This window comes from Varanus komodoensis, unplaced genomic scaffold (genome assembly GCF_004798865.1).
Source record: "Varanus komodoensis strain SLA01 unplaced genomic scaffold, ASM479886v1 scaffold4, whole genome shotgun sequence".
In the NCBI taxonomy this organism is placed as follows: Eukaryota; Metazoa; Chordata; class Lepidosauria; order Squamata; family Varanidae; genus Varanus; species Varanus komodoensis.
In genome coordinates, this window is record NW_025335941.1 from 24113948 (window position 1) to 24130136 (window position 16189).

A 16189-nucleotide genomic window follows, 5' to 3' on the forward strand; every position below is an offset into this window, starting at 1 on the left:
CATTCTCTTCTTTCATGTTGGATTGTTTCAGCATAGGGTTTATAAGATAAGAAGTGGTTTACCATTGCCTTCTGCACATTACTAACTTGAGTGTCACTTTTATTGTCTGAGAAGGATCCTCTGCCAGTGTCATGTTCAGCGACTGCTGTTGCTCAGTAGCTGCCCTTCAGGAGTCTCTCCACTTCCACAATAATTCAAAATATCCCTTCTCTTCTGCTGATGTGACTGTTACACCTGAAGGGAGGGGATGCATCTTAGTCTAATATCATTCTGCACTGAGTGATCCTGCTAAGAGTCCAACCTGGTGAGTCTGGCCTCCTGGTGGCATTGCTCTTGGTTTCTCTGATGCTCTTAAACCCCTTCACCACACTGAGGTTTGGATCCAAGAGTAGGTGCCAAATATAAGGTATCTCCATATAAGAGATCTTAAGTACTATATAAATGCTTACAATGCACACATAGGTGTGTATACACACATGTGTGCACACACACACAAACACAAAAGGACATCCCAGTACCAGAAAACATGTACTACTTAGAAGTTATAATACTGTCATGACCCAGGACTGATATCCCTTTGAGAGTCAAGCTTTGAAGGACAGAGTCTGCGGAATCAACAAAACTGGTTTCTCATCTTTCTGCAGTGGGGCCCATAGCTTCAGACCATATATCCTGTCCATGCAACTCCAAAGAAGAACCATCTGATTCTGAAAAGTGGACTTTGGGCTCCTATAGTGAACAGGGTGACCCTGGTGATCACTTCCCAACTGGCTCCATCTTGTTCATACTTCATTTCCTAGGAGAAACTAATGCTCATAGGAAAAGGCTGTTGGCCCTGCAGATGCAGCACCTGAAGGGACATAGTTTCCAGAGGGAGTTTTGTGGTCTGACTACCAAATCTTGGTAGCCCAATGTGCTCAGTCTTAGTTCTAGATGTAACCCAGATATTGTGTCTGAACCATTGTTCAGGACAGACAACATATGTATACATACCATGACAAACATCAGATCAGAAACTTCCTTCTGGTTTTGAGAATTTAGAGTTTTTAGAGAAAACACCTCTAGGACAAATTGTGTTCTTTAGTATGAAAAACTTGCTAAAGGAAGTTACTGGATGCTTTCTCTCTACCACCACCCATCAACTTACCAAGCATACTATTCTAGATACTTTCTGCCTCCCTAATTTTGCCTAAAAGAAAGTACTATAAGGTGCACATATTTGTTAGTAGGAAATACCTCTAAAATGCAAGTAATAATTAACAGCAGATGACAAATATTAGGAATTTTCCATATGCTGGTTCACCTACTTCTTATCACTGTCCATTGTTGACTAAAGGAATGGACACCAAATTAACAAGTGAACCAAAAGTAGGAAGGACTGCCATCCATTTAGAACACTACTCAGAGACATCTTTATTGTTTCAAGTAATACAACTCCAACATCTCCATTTTACTATTCATGCCATACAGGGGCAGCTCCTTGTCCATTAATCACTTGGAAACATTATTAGTTAAACACACACACACACACATAAAGGGAGGGAGGGAGGGGGAGAGAGGGAGGGAGAATGAAGTACGTTTTTGAGGTAATTTACAAAAGCACCCGCATTACTTAATTTACCTCCTGAAAGACTTGTAATCAATGAAACAGCAAAAGCAGACTTAAGCACAACTGCAGCTTAAAGGAGAGGACTACTTATGTGAGCAGGGGAAAGTGGTCTAGCAAACTTATGTCATTCCATCTGCTCACTGAAATAGAAAACCTGAAATATAGAAGGTTCAACTGTCAGTGACTCATAGCTAAATATGTTTTAGATGATGTTTGATTAAAACAACAACAGCCTCTATTAACACTGCTTGATTCATGATGGTTCTTTGACACATGGATGCCATTTGACACATGCATGCCAAGGCAGAATGTATATGCACTGGAGACCCTTCCTATATAATATAGATGAACATCCCTTTCTCCATGCACCTACACTTTTCAGTATATCTAGATATCTTCCTGCTTGATTTATTTTACCCAAGTGTGTTTATTTTTATTATTCCAAGATTAAAAATCAGTAATAGCTGTGCTTGTCTGTTTCAAGGACGGGCCAAACTGGCACCCTTTCCCCTGCAGTGATGTAGAAGTAAATGACCTTCTACACCTATAGTAAAATATATTTCATTAAAACAGTGATAAATCAGATATTTCTGTTTGTTAAAAAAGAGGCTTAAATTGCTAATTTAATCAGTCAAACACAAACTGTGAACTAGAGCGTTGAAAGTACCACAACAGTGGGAGGTCAAAGCAATAAAAAAGAGTAACCTTTTTATACACCTCAGTTAATAGCTTTCCTTTCCTATCTGTTTCACTATGAGACATTGCTGCTCTAAGCTGGCTAGAGTTTTTTTTTTTTTTGCCAAGTCCTACAGCTCCCTATGTCAGGCAGTAAGTCCAAGAGATAAAATTTGAGGATTCATTCATTAAGCCCTTTCCTCCAAGGGATATAAGCAATTTTTATAATCTCCCAGGGGAGTTCAGTGATGATATTTTGTCAAACTGTGATAAGGGAGGGTTAAACTGCTTTCCTCTTCAGACTGTATTCATTTATAGCACACAGCAATAGCTAAAGGGTTATTACTCAAACGGAGAAGAAATGGGGCCAAGAGGATATCTATCATTTGAAGACCCAAGGGCAAAAAGCAACGAAAAAAATAAATCCATATATATATATATATATATATATATATATATATATATATATATGCGCAAGTAAAGTCATAAACAATTGAGTTAAAGAGCTTGAGTTTTTTAATTGCAAAATAACATCCAGATAGAGGAAAACAAAGAAAAAGGCTTAGAGATTTTTAGGGAGAAGAAAAACATACTTTTCTTGTTTTCAAGAATAAAGTAATACAGATTCTAATACATAACTTAAGTTGGAATGCCCAGGAAAGGGTTGCCAAAAAAAAAAAAAAAAAAGCAAAAAAAGCTTACTATTTTCTATATTGTAATATGGTTATTTAGAAGACCCTATGTCTAATAAGGTTAATATACTGATAAAGCAAAATGTTTGGGAAGATTCACTTCACCCACAACACTACAAAGTATTTGCATTCCATTTTGAAAATAGATGTTTACTACTTTTAAAATGTATAAAAGTACTATGATGACACTTTATGTTTTATACTGCCCATCAGCCAAAAGGATCCCTGGGCAGTTCACAAAATATACAATAATTTATATAAAACAATCATTATAAAATCACAGTAATACAATGAGTATAAAATAAAGTAATACAAAACAATGATCCACCCACAACAACTGCAAATCAATCCATCTAGAAGTACAGTAGTAAACTACAGTAAAAAATGGAAATAAAAGTCTAGCCATTGAAAAATTGAGACAATAATAAGGTTTTCATCTGGCATACCTCTTTGGGGAGCTGATTCCACAGATAGGGTGCCACAAATGAGAAGACACTTCTTAGTAGCCACTCTCTTTGCTTCCTTTGGAAGGAGCTTTCTGAGAAGGACTTCTGATGATGATTTTAGTTTTCAGAAAGTCAAATACAGAAGGATGTGTTCCTTCAGATAAATTAGTCCCAAACCATTTACGGCTTTAATGTTAGCACTTTGAATTGGGCCCAGACTTTAATCAGTAAGCAATGTAATTGCTTACATTAAGTAAGCACTGGTGTGATGTGTTCTTGTCGGCCAGTCCCCATTAGCAGCCTCACTGCTCTATTTTGAACCAACTATAGTATCCAGATCATTTCCAAATGCAAGCCCATATAGAGTGCATAGTCGAAACATGAGGTTAGCAGAGCATGGATCACTGTTGCTAGGCTCTTCCTGCCCAGATAGGTTGTAGTTGGTAAATCAGCCTAAGCTGACAAAAGGTATTCCTTGTCATTGAGCAGAGACAATTCAGGATCGAGAAGCACTCATGAACTGCAAATCTTATTCTTTAGGGTGAATGCAACCCTATCCAGGACAGATTGAATATTTTCCAAGAGGAGAGATGAACCACCTACCAACAGCACCTCTGTCTTGTCTGGCTTGAATTTCATTTTATTGACCCTCATTCTGCCTATTACCAGACCCAAGCACTGATTCTGAACAGTCACTGCCTCACCTAGATTGTATGAAAAAGAGAGATAGAGCTTAGTGTCATCTGCATTCTGGTGACACTTCAGTCCATATCTCTGAAAGACCTCTTCCAGCAGTTTTATGTAGATGTTAAAGAGCATGTGATTAAAATAAAGCCCTGCACTATTCCACAGCATAACTGCCATGGCTCAGAGCTATAATCCCCCAGAACCAACCTCTGGAATTGGCCAGTCAAGTATGAGTGGAAACACTGCAAAGCAGTGCTTGTAACTCCCAACTCTGCCAGCTTATCCAGAAGGATACCATGATTGATAGTACTGAAAGTCACTTAGAGTTCCAGGAGAATGAACAAGGTTGCACTCTCCCTGTCTCTCTCCTGACAAGGGTCATCCCACAGGGCAACGAAGGCAGTTTCTGTTCCAACACCAGGTCTGAATCCCAATTGAATTGGAGCTAGATAATCTGTTTCATCCAAAGTGCTTAAAGCTGCTTGACCACCACCCATTTAAATATCATGCCTAGGAAGGGAATGCTAGCAATAGGCTTATAATTATTCCCCTGAGTCCAAGTTGGGCTTTTTAAAGAGTAGTTTCAACACAGCCTCCTTTACAGAGGCTGATACTACCCCATCTTTCAAGGAAGCATTCACAAGTATGAATTCTTTCCTTAGTTTTAGTAATTGGCCATGATGGACAAGCATAGAGTCCAAAGTACTTTGTCCACATCCTAAGGCCTCAATAACTGAAATTCATCTAACAAAATGGGAGCAGATGGTGTTCTGGCTGCTTTGATTAAAGGAACTGCATTAACTGTGAAGTCCAATTTATGACAAATCCAAGCAATTTTGTCCTCAAAGCACTCTGCAACCTCATCACAGTGAGCAACTAAAGGTTCTACAGTATCTTTCTCTGACCCTGATTGTAAACAGCCATGAAGCACACAGAAGAACTCTGCTGGATGGCACCGAGAAGATGCAATGCTGGTGGAAAATAACCTGCATCTTTGCCACCTTCACCACCATGAAATAGGCCTGATAACCCACACTCAGTTGGATGCAGCATGACTTTTTCTCCACCTGCTGTCTAGCTGTCTCCCCTCTTGCTTCATTGCCATCAGCTCTGGTGTATAACAAGGACCTGGCTGGGCTCTGCTTAGAGGAATAGTGTACTTGGGTGTGATCATGTCAACTGCTCAGGCTGTCTTTGCATTCCACAAAGCAATGTGGCCAGTCATATCAGCTGGAAACTTCTCCAAAGCCCTCTGGAAACCATCCAGATCCATTAGACTCTGGGGTGGACCATTCTAATAGGTCATACAACCTTGTAGAGGGGAAAAAGGGGCCAAAAGCCTGAACCTCAGAAGGAAGTGATCTGGCGATGACAAGTCCTGAGCCGCCCTGGATAAAGCAGCCTTGGTGTGGGTGTTGAGGTCCTCAGAACCACCATCTCACCGTCAGGTCTGAGACCACATCCTTCAGCTCAGGCAGGAATATTGATGGGCAGTGGGGTGGGTGATGCATCAACAGAATTCCTAGTCTGTCTCAGGTGTCCAGCATAAGGTGTAAGCACTCAATAGCCACCTTTGTGAGATCAGGAATCCTAGGGGTACTCTTATAGATTACCACCACTTCCCCTCCTTGATTTGCAAGGTAATGTTGGTGCTACACCAAGTATCCAGGTAGACACAAATGTAAGGGTGTTGCTCCTCATGTTTCATCCATACAGGCAGGTCAGCTCACTCATCCACAAATAAATCATGGATACAGAAATTTTATTTTTGACCTGACATTCAGCAGTAGCAGCAGCAAGTCTGAGGGTAAGCTGATACATCTGCCAAGAGTCAAGCTGTCAGGATAGGAATCAGGACAGCAGCCAAATATCTGATCCCTCTTCTTTGCTGGTTTGTTAATCCCCCAAAGCCTTACCTTCCCCTACGCTTAACCACAGAGATGGGGGTCTCCCATCGCTCCCTAAAGTCCCCCAGTAACATAATAAAATGTATACAAAATGATAAAAGTATTAAAACCAATTTTTGCACTTCAATTAAAGCTGCTATGGTAGTTGATATAGCCCCCACCAAAAGGCCTGGTGCCCAAATCAGCATTGAACCAGCACTGAACAGGCAGCAAATGGGCAATGACCTTTGGCAACCCCCTTCACCCAAAGCCACCATGCTGAAGAAGGATTGGTCAGAAGTTTCTGCCCCCAGACTGCAGGTGGGCTCACCTGAGATCTCTCACTCTCTCTTGCCCTCCTTCTCTCACCTCCATGTGTTTAAAATAATAAAACCCAAGATCAGTTCAGTTACATTGGCTAAACAAGAGAAAACTCACAACTGCATGCTCTTCAGCAACTTGTTAGATACTACCCAATCAATATTTCGTGTATTTGCATGTTAATTATATAAAATTGTTTGTGCAGAACTGGCAGCAGTCTTTCTCACTGTTTGTTTTCAAATGAATATAGAAATGAGAGTTGTGACCAGTGGTATTGCTCCATGTTCAGTGGGAGATTGGGGACTGAGTCCACTTCTCCTGTCAAAAAGACATTGTAGGTATGTGGAAATAGATTCTGATTCCATTGAGGAAGAGGTGTTAAAATCTGCAGTAAGGATACCAAGGACAGAGGATTCAGAGATAAGCCAGGCAGTACTTGAAAGTCACTGAATTTTAAAGACTATGGGAAGTAAAAGTAAACTTGCTAATGAGGAGGGCAGATTAGCTCTCAATAATCCCAGAGTCTGGGGTCAGCTAAAGAGGGCATACCAACTGAGAACTGTCAGACTTTCCATGCAATTGGCCCTGAGGCAAGAGTATCCATCCAAGAGGCATGTGTGACTACTTTGAATTTGGAAGGGAGTGAAGATATTTAGTTGGAAATCAACTTTTTAGCAATAGGTCTCTCTTCCTTAATAGTAACTGCTTGCTTCTTTTGTTATTGAATTATGCTCCGATTGGCCTGCTGTAACAGAAAGGGCACTGAACCACAGAGGAAGAAAGCAAGCTGGCCAGGTGCAGGTGGCCACTTCAAGGAGGGACCGCTGCCTAGGTTGGGCAGAGGAAGGAAAACATCTGAGGTATGAAGATTCTCAAGGATAGTCATGTCCTCCCCAGGGGTGGATCCCAGTTGGAAGCTCCAGAGATGTCCCCTCATGGATCAAACAGTTCTGATTTCTGGGTGCCACCTTGGGAAGCAAATTATTGTGATCCTTTGATGTTACCCTATAGAACAAAGGATTTTGATTGCTTGGAGAAGGAGTAAAAGGGGGTCTTTGAGCTAGGCTGTGGGCACTTTTGGGCAGAAGGAAGGACACCTGCTGTTGGAGGTTCAGCCTGTTGGAGTCTGGGTCTGTTACTTCTGAGAAGAACTGTTAAGTATTTTGTGAGTCATTAGGTTTAAGGTTAGCTAGCTTTGATATTTTATAGTCTGGGGTGGCCAAATGGCCAAGGGGGTTTGTCCCTGTGTTTGTAGTATGTTTGTTGAAAGCTGCTATCTAATTTCCCCCTCCCTTTTTCTCTTCCCTTCCCCCATGTATGTGTGAAGTACTTGTACTTTCCATTTGGATTGTGTGTGTGTTGTAGTTTAATAAAGTTCCTTTTTCAGTAAGACTTGGGTCAACATTGCTGGTCCAGTGCATTCTATTTCACTAAGTGCTGGTAGAAGTGCTTCTTCTGGCCCCTACAGACTTCTAAGAGGTGGGGACTCCTAGCAGTATTGGTGTGATCCCTCACCGTTACACCTGCATTAAGTTAATAAAATCATTAATTAGAAAGGCATTTTCTCATTCTGCCTGGAAGGTAGGGGAGAAAGGTATTTTCTTGGTATCAGAAAGAGAACAATGATCCATTTCAAACTGAGAAGCCACACCTGAGAAGGCTCTGTCTCTTGTAGCCACCCACATAGCTTCTTTCAATGGGGGCACCCAGAGGAGTGCCTCTGAAGATGGACTAAAGCTCCAAGAAGTATATATGGACAGAGACATTCTGTTAGCTACTCTAGTTCCAGGTCACTGAGATCCTTAAAAGTCAATAGCAACACTTTGAATTGGGCCCAGAAATAGACCAGAAACTCATGCAGCTAATGAAGTATTGGCATCACATTATCATACTGGCCAGTCCTCGTTAGTGACCAAGCAGCTCTTCTCTGAACTCAGTTTTCAAACTGTCTTCAAAGCCCCATGTAGAATGCAATGCAGTAATCTAAGTGGGAGGTGCTGAATCCAAGATGTTCATTCTGGGACACTGAATTTTGATTTCAGTGTTGCTCAATCATATAGTGATGACTTCTGTTGGTAACAGCCAGTGCTATTGTTTGCTCTGTACAATTGGCATGTAGGATTTTGCAGGTGAAGATAGCTGCCATTATCCTACCCACACTACTATGATATGCTACGAGCTATGACTGTTGTAATATTCTTTCCATAAACAGCATCACTGGCATGATTTTTACTTATTTTAACAAATAAAAGCACTTTAATGTCATGTTTGAAAATAATTAGTATCATTTACACAATGAATAATTTTTATGACATAGAAAGTGGCCAAGCATAATTATAAACTCTGTTGATAAGCAAATCCATTATCATTATTATTTAGAAAATTTCTATGCTGCCCCATTCGCCGAAGCCTCAGGGCAGCTCACAAAACATCAATTAAAATATAATACACTAAAAATATAAAACGAATTAACAATATAAAATAAGTTGCCCTGGCCAAAGAATAAAATAATCAAATAATATTAGCAAGTAAAATGACATTTGAATAAAAAGGTCTTTGCCTGGTGCCGAAAAACAAATAACGATGGCGCCAGGCGGACCTCTCTGGGGAGCGCTTTCCATTGATTGGGCGCCACCGCAGAGAAAGCCCTCCTCTGAGTACCTACCCTCCTAATTTCCTTCATGGAGGGTTCCCGGAGAAGGGCCTCTCCCACTGATCTCAGGGGGCGGGCGGGCATATATGGACGTAAGCGCTCCTTCAGGTAGCCAGGACCCAAGCCATTTAGGGCTTTATAGGTCATCACCAACAGCTTGAATTGGGCCCGGACTTCAATGGGAAGCCAGTGAAGCTGACGGAGGACTGGAATCATGTGAACATAACTCCCAGTCCCCGTCAGCAGCCTGGCAGCTCTATTTTGAACCAATTGAAGTATCCGAACCGTCTTCAAGGGTAGCCCCACGTAGAGCGCATTACAGAAGTCAAAGCGGGAAGTCACCAACGCATGTGTCGCTGTCACCAGGCAGTCGTACTCCAGGTAGGGGCGCAGCTGATGGATCAACCAAAGCTGAAGGAAAGCACTCCTTGCCACTGCTGTCCCCTGAGTTTCCAATGAAAGCTCTGGGTCGAGGAGCACTCCCAAGCTGCGGACCTTGTCCCTAAGAGGGAGTGCAACCCCATAGAAAATTTACCAACAAAGGCTGTATAAATGAATTTCCTTTTCACATGAAAATTAATCTGTATTTTCATGCATATATGACTGCAGGTTGTGTCTAAGTCCATTTTCACTTCAGAAGGTGTGAATCAGATAAATCCTGATAAAAGTAAGGAAAAAATGAACTGAAATGAATTTCTCATACATCCCTTGTGCACTCCAAGTTCTACAACTATATTTCCTTAGTACAAACAATTGCTTTAGCTAACATATGACTTAAATCTTTAGAACATGATGATAGTAGCTATTCATGTTGTTTACTGCTATTATGGCCAAGAGCATGATCATAAAATTGTCAAACCACACTGGGAGATAACTTAGATTTACCTGGCAAACAATCTGGTGTTAGAGGGCATGGGAAAAGTACAGTATCCTTCAACAACTGCAGAATCTCCTTTCCCAAGATGTGAGCAGCTTGCTTAACACATTTTAAAATGTGACATGCCGATGTGTTCTAATACAGACTGGCTCATTACCACCTGTGGCTTATTTTGTTCAACAGTTACAAACAAAAGTTTATTGCCATATGTTTCGACCAGATGATGTTTGAGCTTAAATTTGTATCTCTTCTCTCCCAAGCATAAACCATATGTTGCATTCAATACACACAGTGCTAGTATTTGTCCTTGAGAGATGATCTTTGTTCTACTACTCCATAAACATTTTCATAAATAACATTACTAACTTGTATTTCACCACTGCTATTTAATTCTAAATTAACTGTAATAATTCCAGTGTAGCTATGTGGAATTTAGATGCTTACTGTGTTCTTTGAAACTCCTTCTTTATCTAATCCCCAAATTTCAGTTAACATTGTTGGCATTGTTTCTGTCTGACTTTGTAGATGCTTTTACAGCTGTTTTGAAGATCACTGCACTTTGTTTCAATTGCATTTGTACCTCCATTAATACTGAGACTATATTTATCAGAACTGTAACAACAAAAGGCAAGATACTGAAGTCTATAACCAGGCCTGGTATCACCACCTGACATCCTTGGGCAGCTGCTGGGTATCTCATGATGCTCATCATGACAGCTGCCAGTATCTCTGCTCTAAGCCATGCTTTTGCGATGACTGCTTTAAAAAATCCACGATGCCATAGAACTACAGAATTTCCACAATGCTCTATTTCTTAAAAGGTGAAACTTTGGCCTCAATGGAGTCAGTGTGGTGTAGTGGTTAGTGTTGGCAGACCAGATCTGGGTTCTAGTCCCCGCTTGGCCATGCAGCTCACTGGATAACTGGGAGCCAATCACTGACTCCCAGCCTAACCTACCTCACAGGGTGTTTTGTGGATAAAATGGATCATATAAGTCACAAAACAGAGATGAAATAGATGTTGCAATATGTTCACAATCAGCATACACAATTCAAATCAAGAAAATTCTGAAGCTTTCCTCTTCTTTGCAGTTGTAGTAAAGTTTACTCAAGATTATTCAAATCAACTGTAAAGGATCTGGGCTGCCCTGGGACTCGAACTGGTAGCCAGAACCAGGAGCCCATCTCATTATATGTAGGATCAGTCCCAGACACTGCTGAAGCTCTCATAATGAGCATCAGCTGGGAGTCCTGGGGAAACAGCTTTATAAGAGCAAGCTCTCCCCTTCAGAACTGGCCTCAGTAATGCTGTAGTACCTGCAACTTGCCTGACCCAGATCCTGTCTCACTGCTTGAATCCTTTCTTGCCATGTCCTGTCATGCTGTGCATCCTGCCCTGCTATGTATCCTGCCTTTTTATATTGCCTTATCAATGCCGACCTTCCTGTGAGCTATAGTTCATTTCCTTTATCTTGCCTGGCTCTTGGGTATACCCTACCTTGCCATGTATTCTGCCCAGTTGTCTTGCCTCAAAGCACTGCACCTCTGCTTATCTTCTTGTTCTGGATCCTTGACTTATTCTTGACCATGCCCTTGCTCTGCCTTGATACATACTTCTGGTTCCTAACATCAACCTGCACCACGAATATGACTTGTACTTGCCATTAAACTTTGCCTTTATTCTTCAGGCTCTGTTTCATCTCAAGCTCTGTTGCCCAGTGCTCTCTCCACTCTCCTGCTACCCATGTCTTAGCCCCAATACCAACTTTGCATCCAATGCAAAATGATGCAACAGAAATATAAACCTTTCAGTGCTATCACTGAAGTCATGATATGGTAAAAATTACAACAGTAATGACCAAACAGTTCCCAGAAACGAAAATGATGTATAATTGTAATACTGATTATACTACTGAACATTAAATGGAAAAGTTAGATTCCATCTTGTTCCATAGCCTTCATCCCTCCTGCCCCCCTTCAAATATGACAGCCAAATAACATTGAGGGTCATAGATATAGCTCCAGAAAATCTGCAATTTAAGATATCTCACACATAGGTCACATTTCCAAGATGACCCCAGTTCAGAGGCTCTTCTGTTGAAGTATAAGTGTGGACATATTCCAGCCTACTTCACTGAATTCTGGGTGATGATGAGTGACAGAGCTATCATACCTTCTGACAGAGTTGAATAAGTATTTACTCAAGCTACATCTGGCAATCTCCAAGGGATCATGTGAATGGCAGCAAGGGCTGCTTTAAGACCTGCTTTTCCTGTCCACCTGTCTTCACAAGATCAAATAAATGATGCATTTAGTGTAAGAAGAGTGCACTAGATCTCCTTTGATTATCAGTCATGGATGGTTTAAACCCTCGGGATCCTTCAAGCATTGATAAGATAAAGCCCAAAGTCTCTTGGCCACTTTGATGATGGGGCATCATATTGGAAAATGTCCTCACAATCAGCAATACTAGTATACTGCTTCTTTCTTTGCTTCTTCTCTTAATATCTTTACTCATTCAATATTATTTTGAAATGAAGTTTTAAAAGTAGAAATACAGGAAATAAAATTTGCTTCCAAGTATGGTACTTTAGGGCAGTTTTATTTTAAATGACATTTCAGTTAGGCACTAATAAGAGCAAAAATTGTCAGGGGAAAACAAAACAAATTTATTTTATTGATTGGAAGGGTATTTCTTTATACACAGATGTTTGACTTTCATTCAGTGAGAGCAATATCAAAATTGTTAAAAATACCTCTGTGAAAGATAGCCAGCCTATTTCCATGATAAAGCCATCTAGAAAGCTTTGGATATTTGACAATATACAAATGTTATAGAATAAATCCAGGGCTTTCTTTTTTCCTTTCACCATCTAAATGAAGGCCATGTTTGCTTAGATTAGTGGCAAATATTCCAGAAGACAACAACATTCAAAAGGAATAAAATGTTGCATGGTGGAAGAAATTATCCTAGTTAAATCAGAATTAGTCTTGAATTGGGTAGAAGAATTTGCAACAACAATTACGCATTTAATGTTTGAAAAGTCTGTGTGTGAAACTTCCATCCTTAATCTGCTTTATCTATGCACTTACTGGACACCGGGCTTTTTGAATAATAATTAGTTACATACTTTTGAAGAATGTATGTATGTTTGTTTGTTTTTTCCTAGTATAGAATAATGTGTGTTGCTATTAATTTATCTGGAACCCAGTAAATTGTAGTGCCTTACAGGGTGTTTGGAGAAATCTTTATTTAGGTGACTGAAGCTGAGGATTTATTTTGAGAAAAAATGATTGAAGGGAATCACGGTCAAAATGCACAGTACTTTTTCTGTACTCTCAAGTAAGCACAAGGCCACCTGGTATAGATCAGGAGCCTGAGGTGGTGGTGGTGGTAGGATTAAAGCCTTTGACTTCCTCTATGAACCCAGTCTGGATTAGATGCTTTATGTTTGTATTTTGTTTAGGATGAAAGTAAAGATCCCTTTCCTAGGGATATTTCAGGTCCCTCTATGAATTTGCAGTATAAAAATGAATAAAATAAAATACTCCTAGCCTTGTTATGCTGAAGTTCCACATCCACATATCAGGAAGAAAGCTATCTTCTAAGCATGCATAGGATGCTTCTGTTATATGTATGAATATTTATGAATATAATGAGATATAGCTAAATATTCCACATAATTGTTCACTGTGAAAATAGCATGTTTCTACTTTTTACAATCCCAGCAAGTGAAAGAAAAGCTGGCAAGTTTTCCATTTTTAAATGTAATTTTACAAGTGTAAATGTTACTGTATTCAAATTTAATACAGGTAAAGTTGCAATCCTAAGGCCAGGAGATTCTGGCTGGCTGGCCAGAGACAGGTGCTGAGGTAAGAACTGAAACTTCGCATTTGGAGTCCACTCCACCCACATTCACAGCTGGTAAAGTTCTCTCTGAGATCATAAGACTGATCTCACAGCTGGAATGTGGGATAGGGAGCAGAGGACTGAGGCTGCTGTGATATATATACTGATCATGTCTCAGCCTGTGTACCTCCACCATCTGTCTTTTTCAGAGAGGAAGAAGTGCAGAGGCAATCTTCACCTCTGTGCTTCTTCTACTTTCAACTGGATGTCCATAAGCATCCCAGTTCAGAGGGCATCCCCATTAAATCATTCCCTAAATAACTGTAAGCATATTGGGCTACTATGTCATTATCCTTTAGTCTTACAAAGACTAACTTAGGCTAGTAGTAGACCTGATATATCTGATAGTTAAGATATCCTAGTTAAGGTAGGATCCCCAAGATATTTGTGGGTGAGACCATTGGACTGGGGACCTAGAAGATCCAAGTTTTGGTCTCCACTCAAACATGGAGCTCACTGGCTGACATTGGGCAAGTCACAGATTCTCAGCCAAATGATTTATTTATTTATTCAACTTATATTCTGCTGTCAACTAGCCCAAGAACTCTCTAAGTGGATTAAAAGTTTCACCTCACCTTGTTTTTGAGAGGATAAAATTGAGAGGAGCAAGAAGATGATGCAAGCCACCTTGAGTTCCTTGAAAGGAAAAAAGTGGGATATAAATATAATAAATAAATCAAAATAAAATAAAAGTGTGTTGTAAGCACTTTTACAAAATAGTTGCCATGGGAAGGCAGTGTTACCCATTCATAATATAGGTGGCCATAAAATGAGAATGGCTTTTCATAACATATGCATTTCACAGAGAGCAAACTGGTAGAACTTAAATAACATCTATTTACCTTCTATGACCATAACATGATGTGATAAACCTCTATCATGTTCCCCACTTTCTTAACAAACTTAAGAAAATGAACTATCTTTGTTTTTATAGGGAGAGCACTCTGGCCCCTTGATAATCTTGCACCTGCCTTTCTTTTGCACTTTTACCAGACCTAAGATGTACTTTTTTGAAGACTGGAGGACCAGTAGTTCATTGTAACTCATACAGCATCATCCAGTCTTCTTGCTATGTAATATTGGTCTATGGTCCAGAATATCAACACAGAATTTATGACTTGGTTCATAGACCTAACTAGTTTTCCTTCTTCTTTCAATCATGGCTTCTGAATGTGAATTATTTTCTCTAAGCAGTATTCCATTTCTCTCTATTTACTAGCAGTTGCCAGGGTGCACTATGAAATCCCTATTCATATCACAGCAGATAGATTTAGAATCTAATGGAAGGATTAAATGTGAGCTTTTGCTCCCCTATGTAGCTGAACATACCCATTGACAATGTAGCTCATGCCTTTTATAGCTGATAAATATGCTGTCTCCATACATTCATATTTTATCAATTTTTGAATCTAGAGATCAACTACTATCCTCAAATCTTTAAAAAATGAACTTTTCTTTAAAACAACAGCTGAAAACAGTACTACATATGTGACACCAGCTTTATATTGGAGAAATAATTTAGCTGGTTGTTAATGCTATGTAGATTCCCAGTGTTATTTCCTGGCTTTTGTTCTGCTTCAAGAAAATGTATTCTGTACTATTCTTCAGAAAGTGCCTCTGGAGGGAGACACAGTCCAAAAAGTGGCTGGTGTCTAATATAAAAAGCCTTTACATATCCTCCAATACTTCAAAGATTATTTTATCGCAGAGCTGAAATATGCACACAATACTCTAGTCTAGTCAGAACATGCTGCGACCCTATTCCTGTAACCCTTCATTTACTCGCCTTGTCAGTGCTTGCAAGTCTTCATGATTTTAAATTGAAGGAAATAATTTTTAAAATAAATATTCACACACTTTCGAAACAGCTACTGCAGTTGGCAGTTCAGCTCCTCAGATAAACCAAGTGATTCATAAGGATCACAGTCTCCCTCATAAATACTGGGAAAACTGTTCTCTTTCAGAGACTGCTGGAGAATTTTAAAAGATCCACGTGAGTGTCAAGTCACTCAGGCTTAACCTAGAATTACCAAATACATTTTTAATGATAATGCTCTAGCTTTAAGTTGCTGTTGCTTTAGCCATTTCATCATATACCACTCCATTACAGGGGAGGGTTGATAAGAAAAGAAGTAGATTTCTTTTCCTTTTTTTAATGTCATGTTTCAGCCTGTTCTGAATCACAATAAGCTACAGCAAGGCTAAATCCTTTGAGATGATCTTGGATAGTTTGTATGGTGTATTGTTTCATTGCAAATATAGAGCTGTGTTCACATTTGCACAGACTGGTCAATGTGATACTGCATTTCAAGCATTAAATGTTTGAATAGCTGCACAAAAAATCTCTTGTAAAATTCTATAGATTGCATTCTGGTTTAAGGATAAAAATTAAGGGATAAAATGTTTAACCCTTTCCATCCATTATTTTCTCTC